Source organism: Oncorhynchus clarkii, chromosome 9, assembly GCF_045791955.1.
Source record: "Oncorhynchus clarkii lewisi isolate Uvic-CL-2024 chromosome 9, UVic_Ocla_1.0, whole genome shotgun sequence".
In the NCBI taxonomy this organism is placed as follows: domain Eukaryota; kingdom Metazoa; phylum Chordata; class Actinopteri; order Salmoniformes; family Salmonidae; genus Oncorhynchus; species Oncorhynchus clarkii.
Window position 1 is genome coordinate 1,366,818 of NC_092155.1, and position 19,846 is coordinate 1,386,663.

At 43.4% G+C, this 19,846-nt stretch overlaps 1 protein-coding gene across 3 annotated transcripts in view; it reads right to left on the bottom strand.

Moving 5' to 3' along the window:
* The window catches only part of LOC139415752 (Fc receptor-like protein 5), a 163,700-nt gene that overhangs the window by 83,742 nt on the left and 60,112 nt on the right, over nt 1–19,846 (bottom strand). The gene's annotated exons all lie outside the window — the stretch shown is intronic.

Here is a 19,846-nt window from a genome sequence, read left to right on the forward strand (position 1 = left end):
ATGAAAAGGGGAGACTGAGCTACAAACTAACATGACCCCACTATGGAAAGGGAGACTCAGTTACAATCGAATATGACCCCAATATGGAAAGAGGAGACTCAGCTACAAACTAATATGACCCCACTATGGAAAGGAGACCCAGCTACAAACTAATTTGACCCCACTATGGAAATAGGAGACTCTCAGATACAAACTAATATAACCCCATTTTGGAAAGGGGAGACTCTCAGCTACAAACTAATCTGACCCCACATTGGAAAGAGGAGACTCTCAGCTACAAACTAATATGACCCACCATGGAAAGGGGAGACTCTCAGCTCAAAACTAATATAACCCCACTATGGAAAAAGGAGTCTCTCAGTTACAAACTAATATGACCCCACAATGGAAAGGGGAGACTCAGTTACAAACTAATATGAACCCATTATGGAAAGGGGAGGCTCAGCTACAAACGAACATGACCCCACTCTGGAAAGGGTAGACTCAGATACAAACTAATATGACCCCACTCTGGAAAGATGAGACTCAGCTTCAAACTAATATGACCCCACTATGGAAAGGGGAGACTCAGCTACAAACTGATATTACACCACTATGGAAAGGGGAAACTCAGCTACAAACTAATATGACCCCACTATGGAAAGGAGACCCAGCTACAAACTATTTTGACCCCACCATGGAAAGAGGAGACTCTCAGCTTCAAACTAATATGACCCCACTATGGAAAGGGGAGACTCTCAGCTTCAAACTAATATGAACCCACTATGGAAAGGGGAGACTCTCAGCTACAAACTGATATTACCCCACTATGGAAAGGGGAGACTCTCAGCTACAAACGAACATGACCCCACTCTGGAAAGGGAAGACTCAGGTACAAACTAATATGACCCCACTCTGGAAAGATGAGACTCAGCTTCAAACTAATATGACCCCACTATGGAAAGGGGAGACTCTCAGCTACAAACTGATATTACCCCACTATGGAAAGGGGAAACTCAGCAACAAACTAATATGACCCCACTATGGAAAGGAGACCCAGCTACAAACTATTTTGACCCCACCATGGAAAGAGGAGACTCTCAGTTACAAACTAATATGACCCCACTATGGAAAGGGGAGACTCAGTTACAAACTAATATGACCCCATTATGGAAAGGGGAGGACTCAGCTACAAACTAATATGACCCCACTATGGAAAGAGGAGACTCTCAGCTACAAACTATTATGACCCCACTATGGAAAGGGGAGACTCAGTTACAAACTAACATTACCCCACTATGGAAAGGAGACTCAGCTACAAACTAAAATGACCCCACTATGGAAAGGAGACTCAGATACAAATTAATTTGACCCCCCCTATGGAAAGAGGAGACTCAGCTTCAAACTAATATGACCCCACTATGGAAAGGGGAGACTCTCAGCTTCAAACTAATATGAACCCACTATGGAAAGGGGAGACTCTCAGCTACAAACTGATATTACCCCACTATGGAAAGGGGAGACTGAGCTACAAACGAACATGACCCCACTGTGGAAAGGGGAGACTCAGATACAAACTAATATGACCCCACTGTGGAAAGGGGAGACACTGATACAAACAAATATAACCCAACTATGGAAATGGGAGACTCGTAGGTACTACCTAATATGACCCCACTATGGAAAGGAGTCTCAGCTACAAACTGAAATGACCCCGCTTTGGAAAGGAGGACTCAGCTACAAAGTAATTTGACCCCACTCTGGAAACAGGACTCAGCTACAAACTAATATGACCCCACTATGGAAATAGGAGACTCTCAGCTACAAACGAATATGACCCCACTATGGAAAGGGGAGACTCTGAGCTACAAACTAACATGACCCCACTATGGAAAGGGGAGACTGATAAACTAATTTGACCCCACTCTGGAAACAGGACTCAGCTACAAACTAATATGACCAAACTATGGAAAGAGGAGACTCTCAGCTATAAACTAACATGACCCCACTATGGAAAGGGGAGACTCTGATACAAACTAATTTGACCCCACTCTGGAAACAGGACTCAGCTACAAACTAATATGACCCCACTATGGAAAGGGGAGACTCAGTTACAATCGAATATGACCCCAATATGGAAAGAGGAGACTCAGCTACAAACTAATATGACCCCACTATGGAAAGGAGACCCAGCTACAAACTAATATGACCCCACTATGGATAGGGGAGACTCTCAGATACAAACTATATGACCCCACTATGGAAATAGGAGACTATCAGATACAAACTATATGACCCCAATATGGAAAGGGGAGACACTGATACAAACGAATATAACCCAACTATGGAAATGGGAGACTCGTAGGTACTACCTAATATGACCCCACTATGGAAAGGAGTCTCAGCTACAAACTGAAATGACCCCGCTTTGGAAAGGAGGACTCAGCTACAAAGTAATTTGACCCCACTCTGGAAACAGGACTCAGCTACAAACTAATATGACCCCACTATGGAAATAGGAGACTCTCAGCTACAAACGAATATGACCCCACTATGGAAAGGGGAGACTCTGAGCTACAAACTAACATGACCCCACTATGGAAAGGGGAGACTCTGATACAAACTAATTTGACCCCACTCTGGAAACAGGACTCAGCTACAAACTAATATGACCAAACTATGGAAAGAGGAGACTCTCAGCTATAAACTAACATGACCCCACTATGGAAAGGGGAGACTCTGATACAAACTAATTTGACCCCACTCTGGAAACAGGACTCAGCTACAAACTAATATGACCCCACTATGGAAAGGGGAGACTCTGAGCTACAAACTAACATGACCCCACTATGGAAAGGGGAGACTCTGATACAAACTAATTTGACCCCACTCTGGAAACAGGACTCAGCTACAAACTAATATGACCCCACTATGGAAAGGGGAGACTCAGTTACAATCGAATATGACCCCAATATGGAAAGAGGAGACTCAGCTACAAACTAATATGACCCCACTATGGAAAGGAGACCCAGCTACAAACTAATATGACCCCACTATGGATAGGGGAGACTCTCAGATACAAACTATATGACCCCACTATGGAAAGAGGAGACTATCAGATACAAACTATATGACCCCAATATGGAAAGGGGAGACTCTGATACAAATGAATATAACCCAACTATGGAAATGGGAGACTCTCAGCTACTACCTAAAATGACCCCGCTTTGGAAAGGAGGACTCAGCTACAAACTAATTTGACCCCACTCTGGAAACAGGACTCAGCTACAAACTAATATGACCCCACTATGGAAAGGGGAGACTCTCAGCTACAAACTGATATTACCCCACTATGGAAAGGGGAAACTCAGCAACAAACTAATATGACCCCACTATGGAAAGGAGACCCAGCTACAAACTATTTTGACCCCACCATGGAAAGAGGAGACTCTCAGTTACAAACTAATATGACCCCACTATGGAAAGGGGAGACTCAGTTACAAACTAATATGACCCCATTATGGAAAGGGGAGGACTCAGCTACAAACTAATATGACCCCACTATGGAAAGAGGAGACTCTCAGCTACAAACTATTATGACCCCACTATGGAAAGGGGAGACTCAGTTACAAACTAACATTACCCCACTATGGAAAGGAGACTCAGCTACAAACTAAAATGACCCCACTATGGAAAGGAGACTCAGATACAAATTAATTTGACCCCCCCTATGGAAATTGGAGACTCAGCTTCAAACTAATATGACCCCACTATGGAAAGGGGAGACTCAGCTTCAAACTAATATGAACCCACTATGGAAAGGGGAGACTCTCAGCTACAAACTGATATTACCCCACTATGGAAAGGGGAGACTCTGAGCTACAAACGAACATGACCCCACTGTGGAAAGGGGAGACTCAGATACAAACTAATATGACCCCACTGTGGAAAGGGGAGACACTGATACAAACGAATATAACCCAACTATGGAAATGGGAGACTCGTAGGTACTACCTAATATGACCCCACTATGGAAAGGAGTCTCAGCTACAAACTGAAATGACCCCGCTTTGGAAAGGAGGACTCAGCTACAAAGTAATTTGACCCCACTATGGAAATAGGAGACTCTCAGCTACAAACGAATATGACCCCACTATGGAAAGGGGAGACTCTGAGCTACAAACTAACATGACCCCACTATGGAAAGGGGAGACTCTGATACAAACTAATTTGACCCCACTCTGGAAACAGGACTCAGCTACAAACTAATATGACCAAACTATGGAAAGAGGAGACTCTCAGCTATAAACTAACATGACCCCACTATGGAAAGGGGAGACTCTGATACAAACTAATTTGACCCCACTCTGGAAACAGGACTCAGCTACAAACTAATATGACCCCACTATGGAAAGGGGAGACTCAGTTACAATCGAATATGACCCCAATATGGAAAGAGGAGACTCAGCTACAAACTAATATGACCCCACTATGGAAAGGAGACCCAGCTACAAACTAATATGACCCCACTATGGATAGGGGAGACTCTCAGATACAAACTATATGACCCCACTATGGAAATAGGAGACTATCAGATACAAACTATATGACCCCAATATGGAAAGGGGAGACTCTGATACAAATGAATATAACCCAACTATGGAAATGGGAGACTCTCAGCTACTACCTAAAATGACCCCGCTTTGGAAAGGAGGACTCAGCTACAAACTAATTTGACCCCACTCTGGAAACAGGACTCAGCTACAAACTAATATGACCCCACTATGGAAAGGGGAGACTCTCAGCTACAAACTAATATGACCCCACTATGGAAAGAGGAGACTCTCAGCTACAAACTAATATGACCCCATTATGGAAAGGGGATACTCTCAGCTACAAACTAATATGACCCCACTATGAAAAGGGGAGACTCTGAGCTACAAACTAACATGACCCCACTATGGAAATAGGAGACTCTCAGATACAAACTAATATGACCCCACTATGGAAAGAGGAGACTCAGCTACAAACTAATATGACTTCACTCTGGAAAGAGGAGACTCAGCTTCAAACTAATATGACCCCACTATGGAAAGGGGAGACTCTCAGCAACAAACTGATATTACCCCAATATGGAAAGGGGAGACTCTGATACAAATGAATATAACCCAACTATGGAAATGGGAGACTCTCAGCTACTACCTAATTTGACCCCACTCTGGAAACAGGACTCAGCTACAAACTAATATGACCCCACTATGGAAAGGGGAGACTCTCAGCTACAAACTAATATGACCCCGTTATGGAAAGGGGAGACTCTCAGCTACAAACTAATATGACCCCACTATGGAAAGAGGAGACTCTCAGATACAAACTAATTTGACCCCACTATGGAAAGGGGAGACTCGCACATACAAACTAATATGACCCCACTATGGAAAGGGGAGACTCTCAGCTACAAACTAATATGACCCCATTATGGAAAGGGGAGACTCTCAGCTACAAACTAATATGACCCCACTATGGAAATAGGATACTCTCAGATACAAACTAATTTGACACCACTATGGAAAGGGGAGACTCGCACATACAAACTAATATGACCCCACTATGGAAATAGGAGACTCTCAGCTACAAACTAATATGACCCCACTATGGAAATAGGAGACTCTCAGCTACAAACTAATATGACCCCACTATGGAAAGATGAGACTCAGCTACAAACTAATATGACCCCACTATGGAAAGATGAGACTAAGCTACAAACTAATATGACCCCACTATGGAAAGAGGAGACTCAGCTACAAACTAATATGACCCCACTATGGAAAGATGAGACTAAGCTACAAACTAATATGACCCCACTATGGAAAGAGGAGACTCAGCTACAAACTAATATGACCCCACTCTGGAAAGAGGAGACTCAGCTTCAAACTAATATGACCACACTCTGGAAAGAGGAGACACAGCTTCAAACTAATATGACCCCATTATGGAAAGGGGAGACTCTCAGCTACAAACTGATATTACCCCACTATGGAAAGGGGAGACTCTGAGCTACAAACTAATATAACCCCACTATGGAAAGGGGAGACTCAGCTACAAACTAATATGACCCCACTATGGAAAGAGGAGACTCTCAGCTACAAACTAATATGACCCCACTATGGAAAGGGGAGACTCAGTTACAATCGAATATGGCCCCAATATGGAAAGAGGAGACTCAACTACAAACTAATATGACCCCACTATGGAAAGGAGACCCAGCTACAAACTTATTTGACCCCACTATGGAAATAGGAGACTCAGATACAAACTAATATGACCCCACTATGGAAAGAGGAGTCTGAGCTACAAACTATTATGTCCCCAATATGGAAAGAAGAGACTCAGCTTCAAACTAATATGACCCCACTATGGAAAGGGGAGACTCTCAGCAACAAACTGATATTACCCCACTATGGAAAGGGGAGACTCAGATACAAACTAATATGACCCCACTGTGGAAAGGGGAGACTCTCAGCTACTACCTAAAATGACCCCGCTTTGGAAAGGAGGACTCAGCTACAAACTAATTTGACCCCACTATGGAAAGGGGAGACTCTCAGCTACAAACTAATATGACCCTATTATGGAAAGGGGAGACTCTCAGCTACAAACTAATATGACCCCATTATGGAAAGGGGAGACTCTCAGCTACAAACTAATATGACCCCACTATGGAAATAGGAGACTCTCAGCTACAAACTAATATGACCCCACTATGGAAATAGGAGACTCTCAGCTACAAACTAATATGACCCCACTATGGAAATAGGAGACTCTCAGATACAAACTAATATGACCCCACTATGGAAAGGGGAGACTCGCACATACAAACTAATATGACCCCACTATGGAAAGGGGAGGCTCAGCTACAAACGAACATGACCCCACTATGGAAAGGGGAGGCTCAGCTACAAACGAACATGACCCCACTCTGGAAAGGGGAGACTCAGATACAAACTAATATGACCCCACTCTGGAAAGATGAGACTCAGCTTCAAACTAATATGACCCCACTATGGAAAGGGGAGACTCTCAGCTACAAACTGATATTACCCCACTATGGAAAGGGGAGACTCTGAGCTACAAACTAATATAACCCCACTATGGAAAGGGGAGACTCAGCTACAAACTAATATGACCCCACTATGGAAAGAGGAGACTCTCAGCTACAAACTAATATGACCCCACTATGGAAAGGGGAGACTCAGTTACAATCGAATATGGCCCCAATATGGAAAGAGGAGACTCAACTACAAACTAATATGAACCCACTATGGAAAGGGGAGACTCTCAGCTACAAACTGATATTACCCCACTATGGAAAGGGGAAACTCAGCTACAAACTAATATGACCCCACTATGGAAAGGAGACCCAGCTACAAACTATTTTGACCCCACCATGGAAAGAGGAGACTCTCAGTTACAAACTAATATGACCCCACTATGGAAAGGGGAGACTCAGTTACAAACTAATATGACCCCACTATGGAAAGAGGAGACTCTCAGCTACAAACTATTATGACCCCACTATGGAAAGGGGAGACTCAGTTACAAACTAACATTACCCCACTATGGAAAGGAGACTCAGCTACAAACTAAAATGACCCCACTATGGAAAGGAGACTCAGATACAAATTAATTTGACCCCCCCTATGGAAAGAGGAGACTCAGCTTCAAACTAATATGACCCCACTATGGAAAGGGGAGACTCTCAGCTACAAACTAATATGAACCCACTATGGAAAGGGGAGACTCTCAGCTACAAACTGATATTACCCCACTATGGAAAGGGGAGACTCTGAGCTACAAACGAACATGACCCCACTGTGGAAAGGGGAGACTCAGATACAAACTAATATGACCCCACTGTGGAAAGGGGAGACACTGATACAAACGAATATAACCCAACTATGGAAATGGGAGACTCGTAGGTACTACTTAATATGACCCCACTATGGAAAGGAGTCTCAGCTACAAACTGAAATGACCCCGCTTTGGAAAGGAGGACTCAGCTACTAAGTAATTTGACCCCACTCTGGAAACAGGACTCAGCTACAAACTAATATGACCCCACTATGGAAATAGGAGACTCTCAGCTACAAACGAAGATGACCCCACTATGGAAAGGGGAGACTCTGAGCTACAAACTAACATGACCCCACTATGGAAAGGGGAGACTCTGATACAAACTAATTTGACCCCACTCTGGAAACAGGACTCAGCTACAAACTAATATGACCCCACTATGGAAAGAGGAGACTCTCAGCTATAAACTAATATGACCCCACTATGGAAAGGGGAGACTCAGTTACAATCGAATATGACCCCAATATGGAAAGAGGAGACTCAGCTACAAACTAATATGACCCCACTATGGAAAGGAGACCCAGCTACAAACTAATATGACCCCACTATGGATAGGGGAGACTCTCAGATACAAACTATATGACCCCAATATGGAAAGGGGAGACTCTGATACAAATGAATATAACCCAACTATGGAAATGGGAGACTCTCAGCTACTACCTAAAATGACCCCGCTTTGGAAAGGAGGACTCAGCTACAAACTAATTTGACCCCACTCTGGAAACAGGACTCAGCTACAAACTAATATGACCCCACTATGGAAAGGGGAGACTCTCAGCTACAAACTAATATGACCCCACTATGGAAAGAGGAGACTCTCAGCTACAAACTAATATGACCCCATTATGGAAAGGGGATACTCTCAGCTACAAACTAATATGACCCCACTATGAAAAGGGGAGACTCTGAGCTACAAACTAACATGACCCCACTATGGAAAGGGAGACTCAGATACAAACTAATATGACACCACTGTGGAAAGAGGAGACTCTCAGCTACAAACTATTATGACCCCACTATGGAAAGGGGAGACTCAGTTACAATCGAATATGACCCCAATATGGAAAGAGGAGACTCAGCTACAAACTAATATGACCCCACTATGGAAACAGGACTCAGCTACAAACTAATATGACCCCACTATGGAAAGAGGAGACTCTCAGCTACAAACTATTATGACCCCACTATGGAAAGGGGAGACTCAGTTACAATCGAATATGACCCCAATATGGAAAGAGGAGACTCAGCTACAAACTAATATGACCCCACTATGGAAAGGAGACCCAGCTACAAACTAATTTGACCCCACTATGGAAATAGGAGACTCTCAGCTACAAACGAAGATGACCCCACTATGGAAAGGGGAGACTGAGCTACAAACTAACATGACCCCACTATGGAAAGGGGAGACTCTGATACAAACTAATTTGGCCCCACTCTGGAAACAGGACTCAGCTACAAACTAATATGACCCCACTATGGAAAGAGGAGACTCTCAGCTATAAACTAATATGACCCCACTATGGAAAGGGGAGACTCTCAGCTACAAACTATTATGACCCCACTATGGAAAGGGGAGACTCAGTTACAATCGAATATGACCCCAATATGGAAAGAGGAGACTCAGCTACAAACTAATATGACCCCACTATGGAAAGGAGACCCAGCTACAAACTAATTTGACCCCACTATGGAAATAGGAGACTCTCAGATACAAACTAATATAACCCCACTATGGAAAGGGGAGACTCTCAGCTACAAACTAATCTGACCCCACATTGGAAAGAGGAGACTCTCAGCTACAAACTAATATGACCCACCATGGAAAGGGGAGACTCTCAGCTCAAAACTAATATAACCCCACTATGGAAAGGGGAGACTCTCAGCTACAAACTAATCTGACCCCACATTGGAAAGAGAAGACTCTCAGTTACAAACTAATATGACCCCACAATGGAAAGGGGAGACTCAGTTACAAACTAATATGAACCCATTATGGAAAGGGGAGGCTCAGCTACAAACGAACATGACCCCACTATGGAAAGGAGACTCAGCTACAAACTAAAATGACCCCACTATGGAAAGGAGACTCAGATACAAATTAATTTGACCCCCCCTATGGAAAGAGAAGACTCAGCTTCAAACTAATATGACCCCACTATGGAAAGGGGAGACTCTCAGCTTCAAACTAATATGAACCCACTATGGAAAGGGGAGACTCTCAGCTACAAACTGATATTACCCCACTATGGAAAGGGGAGACTCTCAGCTACAAACGAACATGACCCCACTCTGGAAAGGGGAGACTCAGATACAAACTAATATGACCCCACTATGGAAAGGAGACCCAGCTACAAACTATTTTGACCCCACCATGGAAAGAGGAGACTCTCAGTTACAAACTAATATGACCCCACCATGGAAAGGGGAGACTCAGTTACAAACTAATATGACCCCATTATGGAAAGGGGAGGACTCAGCTACAAACTAATATGACCCCACTATGGAAAGAGGAGACTCTCAGCTACAAACTATTATGACCCCACTATGGAAAGGGGAGACTCAGTTACAAACTAACATTACCCCACTATGGAAAGGAGACTCAGCTACAAACTAAAATGACCCCACTATGGAAAGGAGACTCAGATACAAATTAATTTGACCCCCCCTATGGAAAGAGGACTCTAACTACAAACTGATATTACCCTACTATGGAAAGGGGAGACTCTGAGCTACAAACGAACATGACCCCACTGTGGAAAGGGGAGACTCAGATACAAACTAATATGACCCCACTGTGGAAAGGGGAGAAACTGATACAAACGAATATAACCCAACTATGGAAATGGGAGACTCGTAGGTACTACCTAATATGACCCCACTATGGAAAGGAGTCTCAGCTACAAACTGAAATGACCCCGCTTTGGAAAGGAGGACTCAGCTACAAACTAATTTGACCCCACTCTGGAAACAGGACTCAGCTACAAACTAATATGACCCCACTATGGAAATAGGAGACTCTTAGCTACAAACGAATATCCCCACTATGGAAAGGGGAGACTGAGCTACAAACTAACATGACCCCACTATGGAAAGGGGAGACTCTGATACAAACTAATTTGACCCCACTCTGGAAACAGGACTCAGCTACAAACTAATATGACCCCACTATAGAAAGAGGAGACTCTCAGCTACAAACTAATATGACCCCACTATGGAAAGGAGACCCAGCTACAAACTCATTTGACCCCACTATGGAAATAGGAGACTCTCAGATACAAACTAATATGACCCCACTATGGAAAGGGGAGACTCTCAGCAACAAACTGATATTACCCCAATATGGAAAGGGGAGACTCTGATACAAATGAATATAACCCAACTATGGAAATGGGAGACTCTCAGCTACTACCTAAAATGACCCCGCTTTGGAAAGGAGGACTCAGCTACAAACTAATTTGACCCCACTCTGGAAACAGGACTCAGCTACAAACTAATATGACCCCACTATGGAAAGGGGAGACTCTCAGCTACAAACTAATATGACCCCGTTATGGAAAAGGGAGACTCTCAGCTACAAACTAATATGACCCCATTATGGAAAGAGGAGACTCTCAGATACAAACTAATTTGACCCCACTATGGAAAGGGGAGACTCGCACATACAAACTAATATGACCCCACTATGGAAAGGGGAGACTCTCAGCTACAAACAACTATGACCCCATTATGGAAAGGGGAGACTCTCAGCTACAAACTAATATGACCCCACTATGGAAATAGGATACTCTCAGATACAAACTAATTTGACCCCACTATGGAAAGGGGAGACTCGCACATACAAACTAATATGACCCCACTATGGAAATAGGAGACTCTCAGCTACAAACTAATATGACCCCACTATGGAAATAGGAGACTCTCAGCTACAAACTAATATGACCCCACTATGGAAAGATGAGACTCAGCTACAAACTAATATGACCCCACTATGGAAAGATGAGACTAAGCTACAAACTAATATGACCCCACTATGGAAAGAGGAGACTCTCAGCTACAAACTACTATGACCCCACTATGGAAATAGGAGACTCTCAGCTACAAACTAATATGACCCCAATATGGAAAGATGAGACTCAGCTACAAACTAATATGACCCCACTATGGAAAGATGAGACTAAGCTACAAACTAATATGACCCCACTATGGAAAGAGGAGACTCTCAGCTACAAACTAATATGACCCCACTATGGAAAGGGGAGACTCAGTTACAATCGAATATGGCCCCAATATGGAAAGAGGAGTCTGAGCTACAAACTAATATGTCCCCAATATGGAAAGAGGAGACTCAGCTTCAAACTAATATGACCCCACTATGGAAAGGGGAGACTCTCAGCAACAAACTGATATTACCCCACTATGGAAAGGGGAGACTCAGATACAAACTAATATGACCCCACTGTGGAAAGGGGAGACTCTCAGCTACTACCTAAAATGACCCCGCTTTGGAAAGGAGGACTCAGCTACAAACTAATTTGACCCCACTATGGAAAGGGGAGACTCTCAGCTACAAACTAATATGACCCCATTATGGAAAGGGGAGACTCTCAGCTACAAACTAATATGACCCCATTATGGAAAGGGGAGACTCTTAGCTACAAACTAATATGACCCCACTATGGAAATAGGAGACTCTCAGCTACAAACTAATATGACCCCACTATGGAAATAGGAGACTCTCAGCTACAAACTAATATGACCCCACTATGGAAATAGGAGACTCTCAGATACAAACTAATATGACCCCACTATGGAAAGGGGAGACTCGCACATACAAACTAATATGACCCCACTATGGAAAGGGGAGGCTCAGCTACAAACGAACATGACCCCACTCTGGAAAGGGGAGACTCAGATACAAACTAATATGACCCCACTCTGGAAAGATGAGACTCAGCTTCAAACTAATATGACCCCACTATGGAAAGGGGAGACTCTCAGCTACAAACTGATATTACCCCACTATGGAAAGGGGAAACTCAGCTACAAACTAATATGACCCCACTATGGAAAGGAGACCCAGCTACAAACTATTTTGACCCCACCATGGAAAGAGGAGACTCTCAGCTTCAAACTAATATGACCCCACTATGGAAAGGGGAGACTCTCAGCTTCAAACTAATATGACCCCACTATGGAAAGGGGAGACTCTCAGCTTCAAACTAATATGAACCCACTATGGAAAGGGGAGACTCTCAGCTACAAACTGATATTACCCCACTGTGGAAAGGGGAGACTCTCAGCTACAAACGAACATGACCCCACTCTGGAAAGGGGAGACTCAGATACAAACTAATATGACCCCACTCTGGAAAGATGAGACTCAGCTTCAAACTAATATGACCCCACTATGGAAAGGGGAGACTCTCAGCTACATACTGATATTACCCCACTATGGAAAGGGGAAACTCAGCTACAAACTAATATGACCCCACTATGGAAAGGAGACCCAGCTACAAACTATTTTGACCCCACCATGGAAAGAGGAGACTCTCAGTTACAAACTAATATGACCCCACTATGGAAAGGGGAGACTCAGTTACAAACTAATATGACCCCACTATGGAAAGAGGAGACTCTCAGCTACAAACTATTATGACCCCACTATGGAAAGGGGAGACTCAGCTACAAACTAAAATGACCCCACTATGGAAAGGAGACTCAGATACAAATTAATTTGACCCCCCCTATGGAAAGAGGAGACTCAGCTTCAAACTAATATGACCCCACTATGGAAAGGGGAGACTCTCAGCTACAAACTAATATGAACCCACTATGGAAAGGGGAGACTCTCAGCTACAAACTGATATTACCCCACTATGGAAAGGGGAGACTCAGATACAAACTAATATGACCCCACTGTGGAAAGGGGAGACACTGATACAAACGAATATAACCCAACTATGGAAATGGGAGACTCGTAGGTACTACCTAATATGACCCCACTATGGAAAGGAGTCTCAGCTACAAACTGAAATGACCCCGCTTTGGAAAGGAGGACTCAGCTACAAAGTAATTTGACCCCACTCTGGAAACAGGACTCAGCTACAAACTAATATGACCCCACTATGGAAATAGGAGACTCTCAGCTACAAACGAATATGACCCCACTATGGAAAGGGGAGACTCAGTTACAATCGAATATGACCCCAATATGGAAAGAGGAGACTCAGCTACAAACTAATATGACCCCACTATGGAAAGGAGACCCAGCTACAAACTAATATGACCCCACTATGGATAGGGGAGACTCTCAGCTACAAACTGATATTACCCCACTATGGAAAGGGGAGAATCTGAGCTACAAACGAACATGACCCCACTATGGAAAGTGGAGACTCTCAGCTACAAACTAATCTGACCCCACTATGGAAATAGGAGACTCTCAGTTAAACTATATGACCCCAATATGGAAAGGGGAGACTCTGATACAAATGAATATAACCCAACTATGGAAATGGGAGACTCTCAGCTACTACCTAAAATGACCCCGCTTTGGAAAGGAGGACTCAGCTACAAACTAATTTGACCCCACTCTGGAAACAGGACTCAGCTACAAACTAATATGACCCCACTATGGAAAGGGGAGACTCTCAGCTACAAACTAATATGACCCCACTAAGGAAAGAGGAGACTCTCAGCTACAAACTAATATGACCCCATTATGGAAAGGGGATACTCTCAGCTACAAACTAATATGACCCCACTATGAAAAGGGGAGACTCTGAGCTACAAACTAACATGACCCCACTATGGAAAGGGAGACTCAGATACAAACTAATATGACACCACTGTGGAAAGAGGAGACTCTCAGCTACAAACTATTATGACCCCACTATGGAAAGGGGAGACTCAGTTACAATCGAATATGACCCCAATATGGAAAGAGGAGACTCAGCTACAAACTAATATGACCCCACTATGGAAAGGAGACCCAGCTACAAACTAATTTGACCCCACTATGGAAATAGGAGACTCTCAGATACAAACTAATATAACCCCACTATGGAAAGGGGAGACTCTCAGCTACAAACTAATCTGACCCCACATTGGAAAGAGGAGACTCTCAGCTACAAACTAATATGACCCACCATGGAAAGGGGAGACTCTCAGCTCAAAACTAATATAACCCCACTATGGAAAAAGGAGTCTCTCAGTTACAAACTAATATGACCCCACAATGGAAAGGGGAGACTCAGTTACAAACTAATATGAACCCATTATGGAAAGGGGAGGCTCAGCTACAAACGAACATGACCCCACTATGGAAAGGAGACTCAGCTACAAACTAAAATGACCCCAATATGGAAAGGAGACTCAGATACAAATTAATTTGACCCCCCCTATGGAAAGAGAAGACTCAGCTTCAAACTAATATGACCCCACTATGGAAAGGGGAGACTCTCAGCTTCAAACTAATATGAACCCACTATGGAAAGGGGAGACTCTCAGCTACAAACTGATATTACCCCACTATGGAAAGGGGAGACTCTCAGCTACAAACGAACATGACCCCACTCTGGAAAGGGGAGACTCAGATACAAACTAATATGACCCCACTCTGGAAAGATGAGACTCAGCTTCAAACTAATATGACCCCACTATGGAAAGGGGAGACTCTCAGCTACAAACTGATATTACCCCACTATGGAAAGGGGAAACTCAGCTACAAACTAATATGACCCCACTATGGAAAGGAGACCCAGCTACAAACTATTTTGACCCCACCATGGAAAGAGGAGACTCTCAGTTACAAACTAATATGACCCCACTATGGAAAGGGGAGACTCAGTTACAAACTAATATGACCCCATTATGGAAAGGGGAGGACTCAGCTACAAACTAATATGACCCCACTATGGAAAGAGGAGACTCAGCTACAAACTATTATGACCCCACTATGGAAAGGGGAGACTCAGTTACAAACTAACATTACCCCACTATGGAAAGGAGACTCAGCTACAAACTAAAATTACCCCACTATGGAAAGGAGACTCAGATACAAATTAATTTGACCCCCCTATGGAAAGAGGAGACTCAGCTTCAAACTAATATGACCCCACTATGGAAAGGGGAGACTCTCAGCTTCAAACTAATATGAACCCACTATGGAAAGGGGAGACTCTCAGCTACAAACTGATATTACCCTACTATGGAAAGGGGAGACTCTGAGCTACAAACGAACATGACCCCACTGTGGAAAGGGGAGACACTGATACAAACGAATATAACCCAACTATGGAAATGGGAGACTCGTAGGTACTACCTAATATGACCCCACTATGGAAAGGAGTCTCAGCTACAAACTGAAATGACCCCGCTTTGGAAAGGAGGACTCAGCTACAAACTAATATGACCCCACTCTGGAAACAGGACTCAGCTACAAACTAATATGACCCCACTATGGAAATAGGAGACTCTTAGCTACAAACGAATATGACCCCACTATGGAAAGGGGAGACTCTGAGCTACAAACTAACATGACCCCACTATGGAAAGGGGAGACTCTGATACAAACTAATTTGACCCCACTCTGGAAACAGGACTCAGCTACAAACTAATATGACCCCACTATGGAAAGAGGAGACTCTCAGCTACAAACTAATATGACCCCACTATGGAAAGGGGAGACTCAGTTACAATCGAATATGACCCCAATATGGAAAGAGGAGACTCAGCTACAAACTAATATGACCCCACTATGGAAAGGAGACCCAGCTACAAACTCATTTGACCCCACTATGGAAATAGGAGACTCTCAGATACAAACTAATATGACCCCACTATGGAAAGGGGAGACTCTCAGCTACAAACTAATATGACCCCGTTATGGAAAGGGGAGACTCTCAGCTACAAACTAATATGACCCCACTATGGAAAGAGGAGACTCTCAGATACAAACTAATTTGACCCCACTATGGAAAGGGGAGACTCTCAGATACAAACTAATATGACCCCACTATGGAAAGGGGAGACTCTCAGCTACAAACTAATATGACCCCATTATGGAAAGGGGAGACTCTCAGCTACAAACTAATATGACCCCACTATGGAAATAGGATACTCTCAGATACAAACTAATTTGACCCCACTATGGAAAGGGGAGACTCGCACATACAAACTAATATGACCCCACTATGGAAATAGGAGACTCTCAGCTACAAACTAATATGACCCCACTATGGAAATAGGAGACTCTCAGCTACAAACTAATATGACCCCACTATGGAAAGATGAGACTCAGCTACAAACTAATATGACCCCACTATGGAAAGATGAGACTAAGCTACAAACTAATATGACCCCACTATGGAAAGAGGAGACTCAGCTACAAACTAATATGACCCCACTATGGAAATAGGAGACTCTCAGCTACAAACTAATATGACCCCACTATGGAAATAGGAGACTCTCAGCTACAAACTAATATGACCCCACTATGGAAAGATGAGACTCAGCTACAAACTAATATGACCCCACTATGGAAAGATGAGACTAAGCTACAAACTAATATGACCCCACTATGGAAAGAGTACACTCAGCTACAAACTAATTTGACCCCACTATGGAAATAGGAGAGTCTGAGCTACAAACTAATATGTCCCCAATATGGAAAGATGAGACTCAGCTACAAACTAATATGACCCCACTATGGAAAGAGGAGACTCAGCTACAAACTAATATGACCCCACTCTGGAAAGAGGAGACTCAGCTTCAAACTAATATGACCACACTCTGGAAAGAGGAGACACAGCTTCAAACTAATATGACCCCATTATGGAAAGGGGAGACTCTCAGCTACAAACTGATATTACCCCACTATGGAAAGGGGAGACTCTGAGCTACAAACTAATATGACCCCACTATGGAAAGAGGAGACTCTCAGCTACAAACTAATATGACCCCACTATGGAAAGGGGAGACTCAGTTACAATCGAATATGGCCCCAATATGGAAAGAGGAGACTCAACTACAAACTAATATGACCCCACTATGGAAAGGAGACCCAGCTACAAACTCATTTGACCCCACTATGAAAATAGGAGACTCAGATACAAACTAATATGACCCCACTATGGAAAGAGGAGTCTGAGCTACAAACTAATATGTCCCCAATATGGAAAGATGAGACTCAGCTACAAACTAATATGACCCCACTATGGAAAGATGAGACTAAGCTACAAACTAATATGACCCCACTATGGAAAGAGTACACTCAGCTACAAACTAATTTGACCCCACTATGGAAAGGGGAGACTCTCAGCAACAAACTGATATTACCCCACTATGGAAAGGGGAGACTCAGATACAAAATAATATGACCCCACTGTGGAAAGGGGAGACTCTCAGCTACTACCTAAAATGACCCCGCTTTGGAAAGGAGGACTCAGCTACAAACTAATTTGACCCCACTATGGAAAGGGGAGACTCTCAGCTACAAACTAATATGACCCCATTATGGAAAGGGGAGACTCTCAGCTACAAACTAATATGACCCCATTATGGAAAGGGGAGACTCTCAGCTACAAACTAATATGACCCCACTATGGAAATAGGAGACTCTCAGCTACAAACTAATATGACCCCACTATGGAAATAGGAGACTCTCAGATACAAACTAATATGACCCCACTATGGAAAGGGGAGACTCGCACATACAAACTAATATGACCCCACTATGGAAATAGGAGACTCTCAGCTACAAACTAATATGACCCCACTATGGAAAGGGGAGACTCTCAGCTACAAACTAAAATGACCCCACTTTGGAAAGGAGACTCAGATACAAACTAATTTGACCCCACTATGGAGAGATGAGACTAAGCTACAAACTAATATGACCCCACAATGGAAAGAGGAGTGTCTGAGCTACAAACTAATATGACCCCACTATGGAAAGAGGAGACTCAGCTACAAACTAATATGACCCCACTCTGGAAAGAGGAGACTCAGCTTCAAACTAATATGACCACACACTGGAAAGAGGAGACACAGCTTCAAACTAATATGACCCCACTATGGAAAGGGGAGACTCTCAGCTACAAACTGATATTACCCCACTATGGAATGGGGAGACTCTGAGCTACAAACGAACATGACCCCACTATGGAAAGGGGAGACTCAGATACAAACTAATATAACCCCACTATGGAAAGGGGAGACTCTCAGCTACAAACTAATCTGACCCCACTATGGAAAGGGGAGACTCGCACATACAAACTAATATGACCCCACTATGGAAAGGGGAGACTCTCAGCTACAAACTATTATGACCCCATTATGGAAAGGGGAGACTCTCAGCTACAAACTAATATGACCCCACTATGGAAATAGGATACTCTCAGATACAAACTAATTTGACCCCACTATGGAAAGGGGAGACTCGCACATACAAACTAATATGACCCCACTATGGAAATAGGAGACTCTCAGCTACAAACTAATATGACCCCACTATGGAAATAGGAGACTCTCAGCTACAAACTAATATGACCCCACTATGGAAAGATGAGACTCAGCTACAAACTAATATGACCCCACTATGGAAAGATGAGACTAAGCTACAAACTAATATGACCCCACTATGAAAAGAGGAGACTCAGCTACAAACTAATATGACCCCACTATGGAAAGAGTAGACTCAGCTACAAACTAATTTGACCCCACTATGGAAATAGGAGAGTCTGAGCTACAAACTAATATGTCCCCAATATGGAAAGATGAGACTCAGCTACAAACTAATATGACCCCACTATGGAAAGAGGAGACTCAGCTACAAACTAATATGACCCCACTCTGGAAAGAGGAGACTCAGCTTCAAACTAATATGACCACACTCTGGAAAGAGGAGACACAGCTTCAAACTAATATGACCCCATTATGGAAAGGGGAG